We start from the raw sequence: 14,729 nt of genomic DNA, 5'->3' as shown, positions 1-14,729 counted from the left end.
TTTGTCCTTAAAGAAACTTTTCCAAAGTTAAGTCCTACACATCACTGCGCATGACAGTTCAAAATACAGACCTACAATCAGGTACCACAAAACACAGTAGGAATAGTATGTTAAAACCCATGTAACAGCATCAAAACTGTCAACAACACATTTACCACTGTGAATAAAACTCAGAACCCTGCTCTCTTTCAACAATAAAAACTCCATTTAGAATACTGGTATCTAAAACCATTTTTGCTCTGGTGCATACTCTAAAGTTTCAATGCACTAACACAGTTAATCCTGAGAATCCACAAAGTTGCCAACACTTGTAATAGATCTCTGAAAATTGTAAACATCCAGGGTTTTTAATAGGGGCAAAAGAAGGGCCAGCCTGCTGGTGCCAACAGCTGCCACTGACTGACCCTTCCCTGTGGGAGTGGAATGTCTGGCAGCAGGGGGTATCTGGTAGCCGCTGGCCAGCAGCTAAAGGGGAGGATTTTGCCTGTGCTGCACAGCAGTGGTGTGTGTGTTAGTGTATAGAAGGGGTTAGTGGTGGGATTTAAATAAAGTAAGGATTTAATTATGCCTGTCTGTTTGTCTCTCTCTGTGTGTCTGTGTGTGTGTCTGTGTGTGTGTCTGTGTGTCTGTCTCTCTCTCTCTCTCTCTCTCTCTCTCTCTCTCTCTCTCTCTTTCTCTCTGTCTGTCCGTTTGTCTGTCTGTCTGTCTGTCTGTCTCTGTCTGTCTCTGTCTCTGTCTCTCTCTCTCTCTCTCTCTCTCTCTCGCTTGAACAGAAGCAAGATACATTTTACACAACTCAATTTGCCATAGTTTATTCGCTAAAGGAGTACCAACCGGAAAAGGTACAAGAGTTAATCGGATGTTTAAGATTAATAACCTGTGCCTGTGGTCTGTAGTTTTGCAACTTCCTGAAAAAGCATATAATGAACAAGTGAACTATAGTCTACTAAGACTGAAGCTAATCCACACAAAAAAGTGACTGCCAACGTTACAATTTTCAGAATCAAAAAACAAGAAAGGTAATTTGTTGGAACGTTTGTTATTGATAGTAAAATGTTGACGCTGACGTCATTCCCTGTCTACGTCAATCATTTCGTCATATATGGTGTGTGTGTGCTAGTGACTTTAAGGGCAGACCGGGTAGGCAAAATGAGTTTTTTTTGGTCTCATCCACCTTTTTGGGGTTGTTGCATTTTTCACACCTTTGAACATCCTGGAATGCATTCAATAATCTGCTTTTGTCATTTTAGACATGTATTCATGTAAATAAAACCATTTTCAAACCGATGTTTTGTTGTTTTTGTCTGTGTTTTATCAAAAAAATCGAAAAAATGGTCTACTTTGGATACTCCGTGCTGGTAAATGTGCGCACATGACATGACCCTTCGCTGTTCAAACTGTGTGGAAATTTCCGTTCTTCAAGATGACGTCATCACCGTTGGGGAATTTCCGTTGACATAGGCACAAAGAGAGAGAATCCGTTCCAACCGAAACCCCGGAATTAATATATCCAAATATATGTAGGTCAAAGGCATTTGGCGCAAGCGCAGTAGACAACTTATCAGTCCCCCGGTGTCAACAAATCCATGACTTTTTCACCGATTCAGCAGCATTTTTCAAAGTTTTGAGCTGCGGAGAACAACCCTAACATTGGAAATGTTCGGCATAGTGGCAAGAAATATCAGAGAAAGATGAACCAGCAGCAGCGAACAGTAGAAGGAAGTAACAACACTCCGAAATGAACCAACATGATCGAATTGAAGCAGACGACATTCTAAGATTCTTGACTCGACGAGGTGGGTTTTGCTTCTTTCTCTTTTCGATCTTGTTTGTTTGACAACGTGATTTATTGCACATTGTTATGTTGTTGTTGTTGTAAGAATGTGTTAGGGTTTGCAGGTAAATGATAAACAGTTTGTGTCTGAAGTATTTTGCGGGTTTCTTGATCCAATTTACTGACCATGCCGCTGCCGCAACCCCCTCCCCCCCCTCGATCATCTCTGTGATATCGTCTTCACAACCCCTATTTTATTGTTCTTCGCTGGCCAGTCCTTGAGAGCTTACTATGGTGTAACATGTCATCATTATTCTTTGTCTGTGGTCAAACTGAGAAGCAGCATCTGAGCGATGTACGACTGACACAGTTTCTGTTTCTGGTCATTGACCGTATAGAGAGCGTTCTCTAATTCTAAAGGATTGGTTTACACCAGCATGGCTGACCAACCTATCATTGACAGCAATATTGTTGTCAAATCTTTTCCATTAACTAAGGAATAAAAAAAATAGATCCAATTTACTTCACCAAAGAAAAAAAAAGAGTTAAACTAAAGGACTGGGGATGCAACTCATGAATCAAAAGCATAAAGATCACCTGCAAACAGTGCTAGGTTTAGGAAATCTGAAAATGTATACACACACACAGAACACACACACACACACACACACACACACACACACACACACACACACACACACACACACAAAACAGACAACAGACAAGAAACAAGCAAATACATAGCAAGTGTGATGAAATGAATTAATTTTAAAAGAAAAATATGAAAAGAAAGGAAGAAAGAAAGAAAATAATTCAGCTAGTTTCAGTATTAGTTCCTGTGTGTATCATTGTATGTGATTGTGTGGTTACTCAAATCCCATTGTAAACTTGACATGTAAATTTTGTGATAGGGGCTGGTATGTATATATATGGGATAACCTTCTGTGAGGTTTAGTGTGTGACAGGGTGAGAATACTTTGATTTCTTTTGCTTTTTCGTGGCTGCTTTTATTTTCAATTATTTATCATTATATATATTTAATATTAAAACATACACTTTTTTGTCATTAAGTTGTGTGTGTTTGGGTATTAATAAGTAGTGCAAATCCACATGTAATGAGTATGAGTCACTGTTAAATTAATGAATGTCTTTTGTGTGTGTGTGTGTGTGTGTGTTCGTCAACCGACATATGTGGGTACGAGCCGCTGAGGTGGTTGTAAGAAAACCCGCCTGGTTCAGTGGTTGGGGGCTGATTGGGATTTCTGATTTACCGGCCTAGCCAAAAAGTTGAGGTACACCCCATGTAACATGGTCATTTGCAAAATAAAGTACAAGCACTTGTTGACGTTTATATTGAGTCTTAAAATTTGCAGCTTATTACAAACAAAAACCATGGACAGTTGTATCAAATATTAAATCAGTGTTTGTGTATTTATTAGGTTGGAGCAAGGGGAGAACCAGTCCTCCTGTGGTGGCAGCGAGGAGAAAGATTGACCTGATGGAAAAGTTTGCTAAACCGGAACTACCCTCTTCCACAGCAGAAACATCAGCTTTGCCATCTTCTGACCAACCATAAGAAGATACAGATACTTTGCCATCTTCTGACCCATCACAAGCAGATATGGATACTGGTACTGTGCAACGTCACTCCGCTGACATGTGTTGGGCTTTTGTCAACATTGATCAGCTCAATCTATTGCTGAAAGGTCTATATCCTGTACTGAATGCTTGTCTGATAGCAGTCTGATTATGAAAGAAGGTGATGCATCAGCCCAAGGATTTGCACAGGCCCTGCATCTGGAGTGCATATGAGTGTCCATTCAAGTCTGCAGTTGTTTACTCTTCTCCCGGTGTTTGCAACGCTTCGGGTGGTAAAGTTGTATTTAAAATAATCCGCGTATGACCATGTTGGTACATGGAAAGGGACATTCAGCTTTACAGAAATTTGCTGCAGTGTTAGGATTGAGCACAGAAATACTGTAATTAAAATGTTGCAACTTTTGAATGGCTTGATAGCTTTGTTCCATTTGTGTATATATAATTATGTAATGCTGTTGATGATTTGTGAACCATAATTTCTATGCAATGGAATAAGAAATCAGTGCATCCGTTGGGTTTTTATGAGTCTGACAGTTTGGTTCTGATCAATATTTTCATATCAGCACAAACACAGATAATTGACTTTTTTAATGTTTTCATATGATTTTTTTTTTAAATTAAAAAAATCTGATAATTTGATTATCAAATCATTTCCCCTTCATAGTTAAAGTGTTATTCTGGTTAAAAAAAACCACCCCATTAATTCAAGCTCTACTGTGGTACTAGTTTACCGGGGTACTAGTGAGACTCTTTTACATGCTGTTTTCTCTACATGTAATTTGAGACAAAATGTGGTAATTAAAATGTTGTAACTTTTGAATGGCTAGATGGATTTGTTCCAATTTTGTATATGTTGTTTATGATTTGTGAAGCACCATTTCTGTGCATGGAATAAGAATACAGTGGATTCCTTGTGTTTTTATGAGTCCGACAGTTTCGTTTTGATTCATATCTGCACTAACATAGATGAGTTTTCAAATGATTTTTAAAAAAAAGTCCGGATAATTTGATCGTCAAATCATTTCCCCATCATAGTAAAGTGGTCATTCTGATAAAAACATATGAATTCAGGGTGCACTGTGCTACTTGTTTTTGTATGTACTGGTTCAAATCTTTAAAATGCTGTTTTCTCTGAATGTAATTTTCAGACAAAACGCTACAATTAAAATGTTGCAACTTTTGAAAGGCTTGATGGATTTGTTCAGTTTTTGTATATGTTGTTTATGAGTTGTACAGCATCAGTTCTGTGCATGGAATAAGAGTTCAGTGCATTGGTTGGGTTTTTATGAGTCTGACAGTTAGGATCTCATGTATTTTTCTTATCAGAACTGAACCGGTAACTGAAAATGCTAAATTAAAATAATATATTGCTTAGAAATGCTTTTCGATGCACAGAATTATTAAACACACACATATTGCTGCAAAGAAGAAAAATTGGATCAAAACATGCACTGGTTCACAAACTGCAACATTTTAAAAAAAGCACATTTTATAACGTTTTTTTCACATTTTGGTGAATAAAACCCCCCAAAATTGCTTTTCACTCAAAATTTAAAATGGTTTCCCTTAATTAGGTTATTCTGCTTGCAAAAATCAAACAAGCAGCAAACTGTTTCCAAAATAAAAATAAAAAGTGCCCGCCTACCCTGTCTCCCCTTAAGTCTCCGTGTGTGTGAACGAGTGTATGTGCGCCTTGAGTCGCCTGTTGGTGAGATATGTGCGCGTTATAAATATTCGTATTATTATTATTATTATATAATCATTCATTCGCTTGCGGCTTCGTAGCAGGCGGTAGAAACTTCGATCAAGATAAGTTGTCGTAACTATAATTGTTTGTCTGTGCACCTAAAAGACCGTTGGGTCATTATATTTGTGAATGTAACATGTTTTGTCAATAGCAATCGTTCCAACAACTTACCTTTCTTGTTTTTTTTAATTCTGAGACTGAAGCACATAATTAAACATTGTTAATTATAGTTGAACATGTTCAAACACACAGGAAGATGAACATACCGTCGTGGTCCTGGCATTTTGGCGTAACTCCATTCTTGGTGATTTTGACGTTTTTGTGCTTTATACTAAGTAAATCAATCTCCATGATAAATATTCTCTAAAATACGATGGTCAATACATGATTTAACAGTCTTTTATCTTTCTATCCGTACCAGGTACAAATATAAACAATATTTCATAATAAAAAATAACCAGTATTGGCCTTCCGCTGAACTGCTGTCTTAAACGAGTTACACCAATATGCCATGACGACGTCGATACAGAATTGTAACCGTCACAAAATTAAGACTTAAACAATTCGCGTAAAGCGACATCAACCCACTAGTCAACTTGTCAGCTTTAAAAACAAATTTGAAACAAATAGGATTTTCTTGCCGCGACTCGTAAATCCTTGGCTTGCCGAAACCCTTCGACCGAGACAACGCTGATTTATATCAGTAAAACGAACCAACAGTAAATGTTCAGAACAAATAATTATAATGTTTACCCATATAGCCTGGATGACATAGCGATGAGTACAACTTGATAAAGCCACATTTGTGTCTGCAGTTGCAATACATTGAGGCAGAATTTTCATTTTTACATTAAATAATCAACTTTTAAACTTTGACGCCAAGTCATCAACGTGTTTCAAAACGTTAACTTCTAAAATAAGCATGCGTAGGTTTGACAGCGTTTGAGAAAAAGGAACATAACTCACGCTACGCACCATCGTGTTATGGGATGAAAACTACTGGACAGTGAAAATTTACTTAGTATGATTACAATTGAGTTTTTCGGACTCTACAGGGCCTAATCGATTTTCCACAAACAACAATAACAACAACAACAAAACTACCACTACCACCACCACCACCACCACCAACAACAACAACAACAACAACAACAAAACTACCACCACCATCGCCACCACCACCACCAACAACAACAACAAAGTTGTCGTCTTTGTCGTTTTTACATTTAGTCAAGTTTTGACTAAATGTTATAACGTAGAGGGGGGAATCGAGACGAGGGTGTGGTGTATGTGTGTGTGTGTGTGTGTGTGTGTGTGTGTGTGTGTGTGTGTGTGTGTGTGTGTGTATGTGTGTGTGTGTGTGTGTGTGTGTGTGTAGAGCGATTTAGAGAAAACTACAAGACCGATCTTCATTAAATTGTACATGGGAGTTCCTGGGTATGATATCCCCAGACATATTTTTCAATTTTTGGAGAAATATCTTTGATGACGTCATATCCGGCTTTTCGTGAAAGTTGAGGCGGCACTGTCACGCTCTCATGTTTAAACCAAATTGGTTGAAATTTTGGTCAAGTAATCTTCGACGACGCCCGGACTTTGGTATTGCATTTGAGCTTGGAGGCTTACAAATTAATTAATAAGTTTGCTCATTAAAGTTGTCTTTAAAATCAATTTTTCGCAAACAGATTTAAAATTGATTGCATCGTATTCTTCATGACATTCTGAATCTAAAAATATATACACATGTCATGTTTACTCTTAAAATGTGATCACAATTAACGAAAATAGATTAATTAGTCTTACGATTAAAATTTAAGAAATCAATCCAAAAATGATTTCATCTTATTCTTTATCGTTTCCTGATTCCAAAAACATATAGATATGATAGGTTGTATTCAAAACAAGCTCAGAAAGTTAACACGAATACAGAAAAGCGCGCTTTCCTGCTTAGCACATTGTGCCACAATAAGCTACCGCGCTATTCTGGCGTGTGCATATCACTGCGTTTTGCACGTGGGAGGTGAGCGATTTCCTTCTCGCGGGGATTGACGAAGCTGTACTGTCTTGGTGAAAAAAATACAGTGCGTTCAGTTTCATTCCGTGAGTTCGACAGCTTGACTAAATGTAGTAATTTCGCCTTACGCGACTTGTTTTGTTTGTTGTTTCTTCTGTATGTTACTAAGCTAAATTTACTCTAGTTCATGACATTAAAAATTCGTCTGAAATCATCGTATGTCGCTTTTTCTCACGCACTGCCAAATACATGTTTACGAACCCTTTGCATCATTTCACACATTTGATCAGTATTACACTGACCAGAACAGCAGTCCATCTTCAAACAGGACCCACCCTCTGAGATACAGAGCTGTGAACACACAAATCTCCTTTGGTTAGTTGGTTAGTCAATTGGTTGGTTGGTCGGTTGTTCAATGAGTGAATGACTATTTAGTTATCAATTGCGCGTATGAAAGAGTTCTTCATTAGTGAATCAGCGAGTCAGTCAGTCATCCTGTCTGTCAATCAGTCAGTCATCCTGTCTGTCAATCAGTCAGTTCTTCTTTTCTCCCATTTTCTTTTTCTGTTTACATTTAATCAAGTTTTGACTAAATGTTTTAACATGGACGGGGAATCGAGACGAGGGTGGTGGGGTATGTGTGTATGTATGTGTGTGTGTGTGTGCGTGTGTGTGTGTGTGTGTGTGTGTGTGTGTGTGTGTGTGTGTGTGTGTGTGTGTGTGGAGAGAGATTCCGAGAAAACTACTTGACCGATTTTCATTAAAGTTCACACGAGAGTTCCTGAGTACGATTTCCCTAGATCATTTTTCTTTTTTTCGACAATTATCTTTGATGACGTCATATCCGGCATTTTGTGAAAGTTGAGGCGGCACTATCACATCCTCAGTGTTTGATCAGATAGCTTGAAATGTTGGTTAAGTAATCTTCGACAAAGCCCGGACTTCGGTATTGCATTTCAGATCGTTTGCTTACAAATTAATTAATGAGTTTTGTCATTAAAAATCTGAACAGTCTAATTGTGACAGGGAGGCTACCGCTCCTTTCACAGCAGACACTGCACCCGAGTTGGCCTTTAAAAGTCAACACCCGTGGATTGTGGAAATCTGTTTGTGATGGGGTATGGTGGTTTCCGATTGTCTGTATGTTCATGGAAACCTTCGGGTTTGCATAACAGTTTTTATAGGGCTAAGAAATTAGCCCTAACATTTTCAATCCTGTTTGATTGCACTTCGCTTCCCGAGGTGATCGTGGTGTTTCGGCACTCGGTTACATCTGGCGCTGCGAGCAGGGTTGGGACTCGGCATGATATGTTCAGGTAATGGCATAATTTGACCACTGAACATTTTCGTGCTGTTCCCTTTCTGCAAACTTGGGATGGACAGTGGTCTCCCGGTTCGGAACTTCGGGACGAAGTTCATTTCAAACGGGGGCGATTGTGACAGGGAGGCTACCGCTCCTTTCACAGCAGACTCTGCACCCGAGTTGTTGGCCTTTAAAAGTCAACACCCGTGGATTGTGGAAATGTGTTTGTGATGGGGTCTGGTGGTTTCCGATTGTCTGTATGTTCATGGAAACCTTCGGGTTTGCATAACAGTTTTTATAGGGCTAAGAAATTAGCCCTAACATTTTCAATCCTGTTTGATTGCACTTCGCCTCCAGAGGTGATCGTAGTGCAGATGTAACCGAGTGCCGTAACACTACGATCACCTCGGGAGGCGAAGTGCAATCAAACAGGATTGAAAATGTTAGGGCTAATTTCTTAGCCCTATAAAAACTGTTATGCAAACCCGAAGGTTTCCATGAACATACAGACAATCGGAAACCACCAGACCCCATCACAAACAGATTTCCACAATCCACGGGTGTTGACTTTTAAAGGCCAACAACTCGGGTGCAGAGTCTGCTGTGAAAGGAGCGGTAGCCTCCCTGTCACAATCGCCCCCGTTTGAAATGAACTTCGTCCCGAAGTTCCGAACCGGGGGACCACTGTCCATCCCAAGTTCGCAGAATGGGAACAGCACGAAAATGTTCAGTGGTCATATTATGCCATTACCTGAACATATCATGCCGAGTCCCATCCCTGCTCGCAAGCGCCAGATGTAACCGAGTGCCGAAACACTACGATCACCTCGGGAAGCGAAGTGCAATCAAACAGGATTGAAAATGTTAGGGCTAATTTCTTAGCCCTATAAAAACTGTTATGCAAACCCGAAGGTTTCCATGAACATACAGACAATCGGAAACCACCATGCCCCATCACAAACAGATTTCCACAATCCACGGGTGTTGACTTTTAAAGGACAACAACTCGGGTGCAGAGTCTGCTGTGAAAGGAGAGGTAGCCTCCCTGTCACATAATTAAAATTATTTGTTTAGAAATCCATTCAAAAATAATTTCATCTTATTTTTTAACATCTCCTGATTCCAAAAACATATAGAAATGTTATGTTTGGATTAAAAACAAGCTTAGGAAGTTGAAAAGAATAGAGAAAAGCGCGCTTTCATGTGTAGTGCCCTACGCCACTGTGCCATGCTGACATGTAAATTGTAATTTATTTTTATTTTTTATAAAACGATCCAAATTTACGTTCATCTTATTTTTCATATTTTTTTTTTCCAAAAACATATAAATATGTTATATTCGGATTAAAGCAAGCCCTGAAAATTAAAAATATAAAAAAAATATTATTAAATTAAAATTTCCGAACTCGATTTAAAAACAATTTCATCTTATTCCTTGTCGGTTCATGATTCCAAAAACATATAGATATGATATGTTTGGATTAAAAAGAAGCTCAGAAAGTTGAAACGAAGAGAGGTACAGAAAAGCGTGCTATATGCAGCACAGCGCAACCACTACCGCGCTAAACAGACTCGTCAATTTCACTGCCTGTTGCACGAGTGGCGGACTACGGTCGTTGTAAAACAATGCAGTGCGCTCAGTTTCATTCTGTGAGTTCCACAGCTTGACTAAATGTAGTTATTTTGCCTTACGCGACTTGTAATGTTCTTTTCTTTGTTTTGTCAGTCTTCATTTATATTTTCTATCTCATATTGCAAAGGGAGTATTTGTGACTCTCCACCACGGAATGAGTCGCATGTCACCTTGCGCGGTTCTGTGCTAGGCTTTATTTTAGTGCAGGGGGACTGTGGTAACAGTGTGAGGATCACCTTAGTCGCAGCCTTATAACTCGAAAAGTTTTTGCTCTTTTCTAAAACGGTTTTCACCACTCGATAGAAGTTAAAACAATCTTCAGGAAAATGTAAAAATATGAAAATCAAGCAAAGGTGACATGCAACTCATTCCGTGGTGGAGGGTCACATTTTGTGTTCTCAGTTCAGATATATAACCTTTTTTTCCTGACTGAGTTTTGTTTATGAAGAAAACAATCAAGGTTTGAGTTATGTGAGCCTCGCGGTCTAGAGCTGGATGATTATGGCGTGCTGGTATTAATACCGTACGACACTAAGAAAGCTTTTGACTGAATTGTCCACTCATTACTTTTTACGGACTCTACAACGCTAACATAATTCCCGATGTGAACCTTCAACACGTTAGGACAGCAACACCGGTCGTCATTTAAAAGTAATTTTAGTCCTTAATTTCATCCCCATCAAAAGATCAGTTGACGATGTGTGTAAATTAAAATATTATAACGATTTTCCAAGAAATTTGCAATAATATTTCAAATAGGACACAGAAAGGTTAGGGTCCCAGAATCTGATAACGACTTGACATCTTAACACACTCAAGCACGCACGTACGCACACACACACACACACACACACGTACGCACACACACACACACACACACACACACACACACACACACACACAAACACACACCTACATACATACACATACACTCACACACATACAGACAGACACATACACACACACACACACACAGACACCAGACACACACACACACACACGCACACACACACACACGCACGCACCCACACACACACACATGAGCAAGTAAGTCATTCAATCGAGAGCACTTAAACATGTTTAGTATACATACTGAGATTAAAAACAAAACTCTATAATTATGTTACCTGTTCTTCTATCCATTTGGGCAAACCGAGCGTCAGCAAAAGGGCACATAATATTATCATCACAGTCAGGAGGACCTTCATCTTGATCTGAACTGACAAAATAAAAATTCAACAAACATGGACATTAACCATCAAAACAAAACACAAGGTTAGTCACTGAAACGTTTTATTATATCAAACGAAACAGTTCACTCTCACCGTCTTCAGGTCAAAAAGACATTGATTAATTGAGCTCATATTTTGTTTGTTTGGCTCTCCATTTCTTAGACCAGAAGGCCGAAGTACTACCTTAGCAGAACTCATCCTTATATTTTTAATTCACGATTATTAAAGTTGGTCTTGGTTATTTTGATGCAACACACAGCAAATACCACCCTCTCTTTTTCTCTCTCTCTCTCTCTCTCTCTCTCTCTCTCTCTCTCTCTCTCTCTCTCTCTCTCTCTCTCTCTCTCTCTCTCTCTCTCTCTCTCTCTCTCTCTCTCTCTCTCTCTCTCTCTCTCTCTCTCTCTCTCTCTCTCTCTCTCTCTCTCTCTCTCTCTCTCTCTCTCTACTACGTACCTGCAGTAGAAAGATCTGTTCCAAAAAACGTTATCAGTTGTATACTGTTGTTTAACTCGATGTATCACTGATTAAGACCGTGGTTTAGAGCCTGTGTTTATACGGAGGAAGCTGCATGCACACCGTTAAATACACCACGCTAAACCCCGCCCACCGTCCTTTCTGTCACATACACGTCTCTAGTGTTGCTCACCGGCACACAGCTAGACCGCGGATGGTAGAGTCAGATGTGACGTCATCATTCTCGAGTCTGTTTTATTGGAGCAGACTGGCATGACGTGTATAACCAAAGCCGCACAGAACAATTTAGACCTCCGCCTTCCATGTGCTCTGGGGCTACACGCGTATTGTCACACTCAGTGACTGACAAAGTGAAGATGTATAACAGGACTGACGTCATTATTGTAGAGTCAGACTAACATGACGTGTTACCAAGACACAGGAAAACATAACAGTAGCAGGATCTAGATGTGGCACTAGTCAGCACGTGTACAGGAACGTGTACGGGTAACGTCATTAAATCTAGTTTTTACGTCACGCGTTTGCCAAGATCTGCAGTCTTGGTGGGAGCTTAACAACGTATGATTTGGAACATTGGAAAAAAAAGTGAGTCACGGGTGACGCAATATCTACACGTACGCGTACAGGTCTTTGCTGCTCGTCCGTGCATCGAGAACACTGTGTTGTCCGCCTTACACGTGTATATATGTTACAGTTAATCCGTGAAACCAGGGAATACGTGTATTAACTAAACTATTTTTAGGTAATACATGAATTAACTGTTTTTTTCCGTCAGTTAATTCATGTATTACCTAGTTAATACACGTATTCCCTGGTTTCACAGATTAACTGTAACATATACGTGTTATCTGCAGACGTCAAAACTATATACATAAAGAGTTCTCCGTTTCAGGAGAATTCCTACTGCGCAAGACTAATGGTGCCGTGACACTGCCGCGATTCAATCGTATAATTTGATCGTTACGATGAGATCGCCCATTGACTCGCATGAAGCAACCCGTCACACGGTAAATGCACTGTACGAGAGCAAACGATCTTTGGAGAAGCAGGTTCTGCTAATGTTCCAACATAGCTCTCACTCTTTCTAAAAATCACCTTTAAGCATTAGTCCTTCACGAGACAGTCATTACGCAGACAATTGCATCGGATGGTTTCCTGTCAAAGTATACGCCTTTTTTTTTCTCGGTATGGTTCGCAAAATGTGCCAGATGTTTTAGTTGGGTTTTTTTTTGAGAAAGGAAAAAAACAGTTTTAGTTTTAGTCTGGTTACCCTAAACCAACATATATTTTTGTTTGGCCTAACGTGGGGTTTATTTATTCGACTAGTTTTTTTTCAATTTACACAAATGTATTCCCGTAAACTAGAAATCAAGACCCAGATGATTTTCTCATGACGTCTTACCTCACTTTAAAAAAAAATAAGGCGGCACTGTGGCAACCGCATTTTTCAATCAAGCAGATTGAAAGGTTTTTTTAATCATTCTTTGGCCCGCTCCTGACCATGTGATAGCGTTTAAGCCTGGCAGCTTAAAAAACATTAATCAATTTTGAAACCAAACTTTGGCTTGAAATTGAAATTAAATAACTAACACGAAAGTGGTTCCAGTGCATGTATTCCCTCAATCCCAAAAATGAATACATATGCAATATTTGAATTGATATAAGGTCAAAGATGCAGCCACCACTCAACTCGTATTTGACCTCAGATGGTACCCACTTGACCAAGCCATGTTTTCGGTCGTAGTCGAGTTTCGGAACAAGACATGTATCAGTTGATTTCGAATTTGAACTCGTGAAAGGGGGTTAGTCAGTTGTCGTGTAACAGGTTGCGGGACCTGATTTGGCCGACTGGGTGGCCGAGTGGTAACGCACTTGCGCTCGGAAGTGAGAGGTTGCGAGTTCGACCCTGGGTCAGGGCGTTAGCAATTTTCTCCCCTCTTTCCTAACCTAGGTGGTGGGTTCAAGTGCTAGTCTTTCGGATGAGACGAAAAACCGAGGTCCCTTCGTGTACACTACGTTGGGGTGTGCACGTTAAACATCCCATTGACAAAAGGGTCTTTCCTGGCAAAATTGTATAGGCATAAAAAATGTCCACCAAATACCCGTGTGACTTGGAATAATAGGCCGTGAAAAGTAAATATTCGCCTTAATTGGCTTGCGATTTACTGTCCGATGTGAATGCGTGATATATTGTGTAAAAAAAATTCCGACTCACACGGCAGAAATTAATCTGTAAAGCGCTTAGAGTACGTCAAGCGCTATAATTATAAACCACCCCATACATACATACATACATTCGTGTGTGTATTCGTGTGTATTTGTGTGTGTGTGTGTGTGTGTGTGTGTGTGTGTGTGTGTGTGTGTGTGTGTGCGTGCGTGCGTACGTTCGTGCGTGCGTGCGTGCGTTCGTCAGTGCGTGCGTCCGTGTCTGTGTGTGTGTGGTTGTTGTTTTTTGTGTGTGTGTTTACTGCATTGGGGACAAAACCCCAGAATGATTTCAGCCTTTAGATTCTTGGTATGTATCTAAGGGGATACATGCTCTTATCCCAGTAACACACCTGGATGGATCTAAGGGGATACGTGCTCTTATCCCAGTAAAACACCTGGATGGATCTATAATGCTTTGGTCGAGAATGAAAGGATGCTACTTGCATTGTGCGGGCGCAGTGGCGAGGTGGTAAGACGTCGGCCTCCTAATCGGGAGGTAGTGAGTTCGAATCCCTGTCGCTGCCGCCTGGTGGGTTAAGAGTGGAGATTGTTCCGATCTCCCAGGTCAACTTATGTGCAGACCTGCTAGTGACTTAACCCCCTTCGTGTGTACACGCAAGCACAATACCCAGTGCGCACGGAAAAGACCCTGTAATCCATGTCAGAGTTCGGTGGGTTATAGAAACACGAAAATACCCAGCATGCTTCCTCCGAAAGCGGCGTATGGCTGCCTAAATGGCGGGGT

General features: G+C 40.0%; 3 long non-coding RNA genes across 3 annotated transcripts in view; 2 read left to right on the top strand and 1 right to left on the bottom strand.

Annotated features, from left to right (window-relative positions):
• Window positions 1-14,729, top strand: part of LOC138983867 (uncharacterized) — a 73,647-nt gene that overhangs the window by 47,491 nt on the left and 11,427 nt on the right. The gene's annotated exons all lie outside the window — the stretch shown is intronic.
• Window positions 797-12,099, bottom strand: LOC138983865 (uncharacterized). Its single transcript, XR_011461290.1, has 4 exons — window positions 11,756-12,099; window positions 11,198-11,289; window positions 7,396-7,485; window positions 797-908 (listed from the first exon to the last, which is right to left on the bottom strand). It is a non-coding gene; the product is annotated as an uncharacterized lncRNA (long non-coding RNA).
• Window positions 1,152-4,558, top strand: LOC138983866 (uncharacterized). The gene is made up of 2 exons (XR_011461291.1): window positions 1,152-1,796; window positions 3,214-4,558. It is a non-coding gene; the product is annotated as an uncharacterized lncRNA (long non-coding RNA).

The sequence above is a fragment of the Littorina saxatilis genome, linkage group LG13, assembly GCF_037325665.1.
Source record: "Littorina saxatilis isolate snail1 linkage group LG13, US_GU_Lsax_2.0, whole genome shotgun sequence".
Lineage (NCBI taxonomy): Eukaryota > Metazoa > Mollusca > Gastropoda > Littorinimorpha > Littorinidae > Littorina > Littorina saxatilis.
This window is presented reverse-complemented; position numbering and strand designations above follow the sequence as displayed.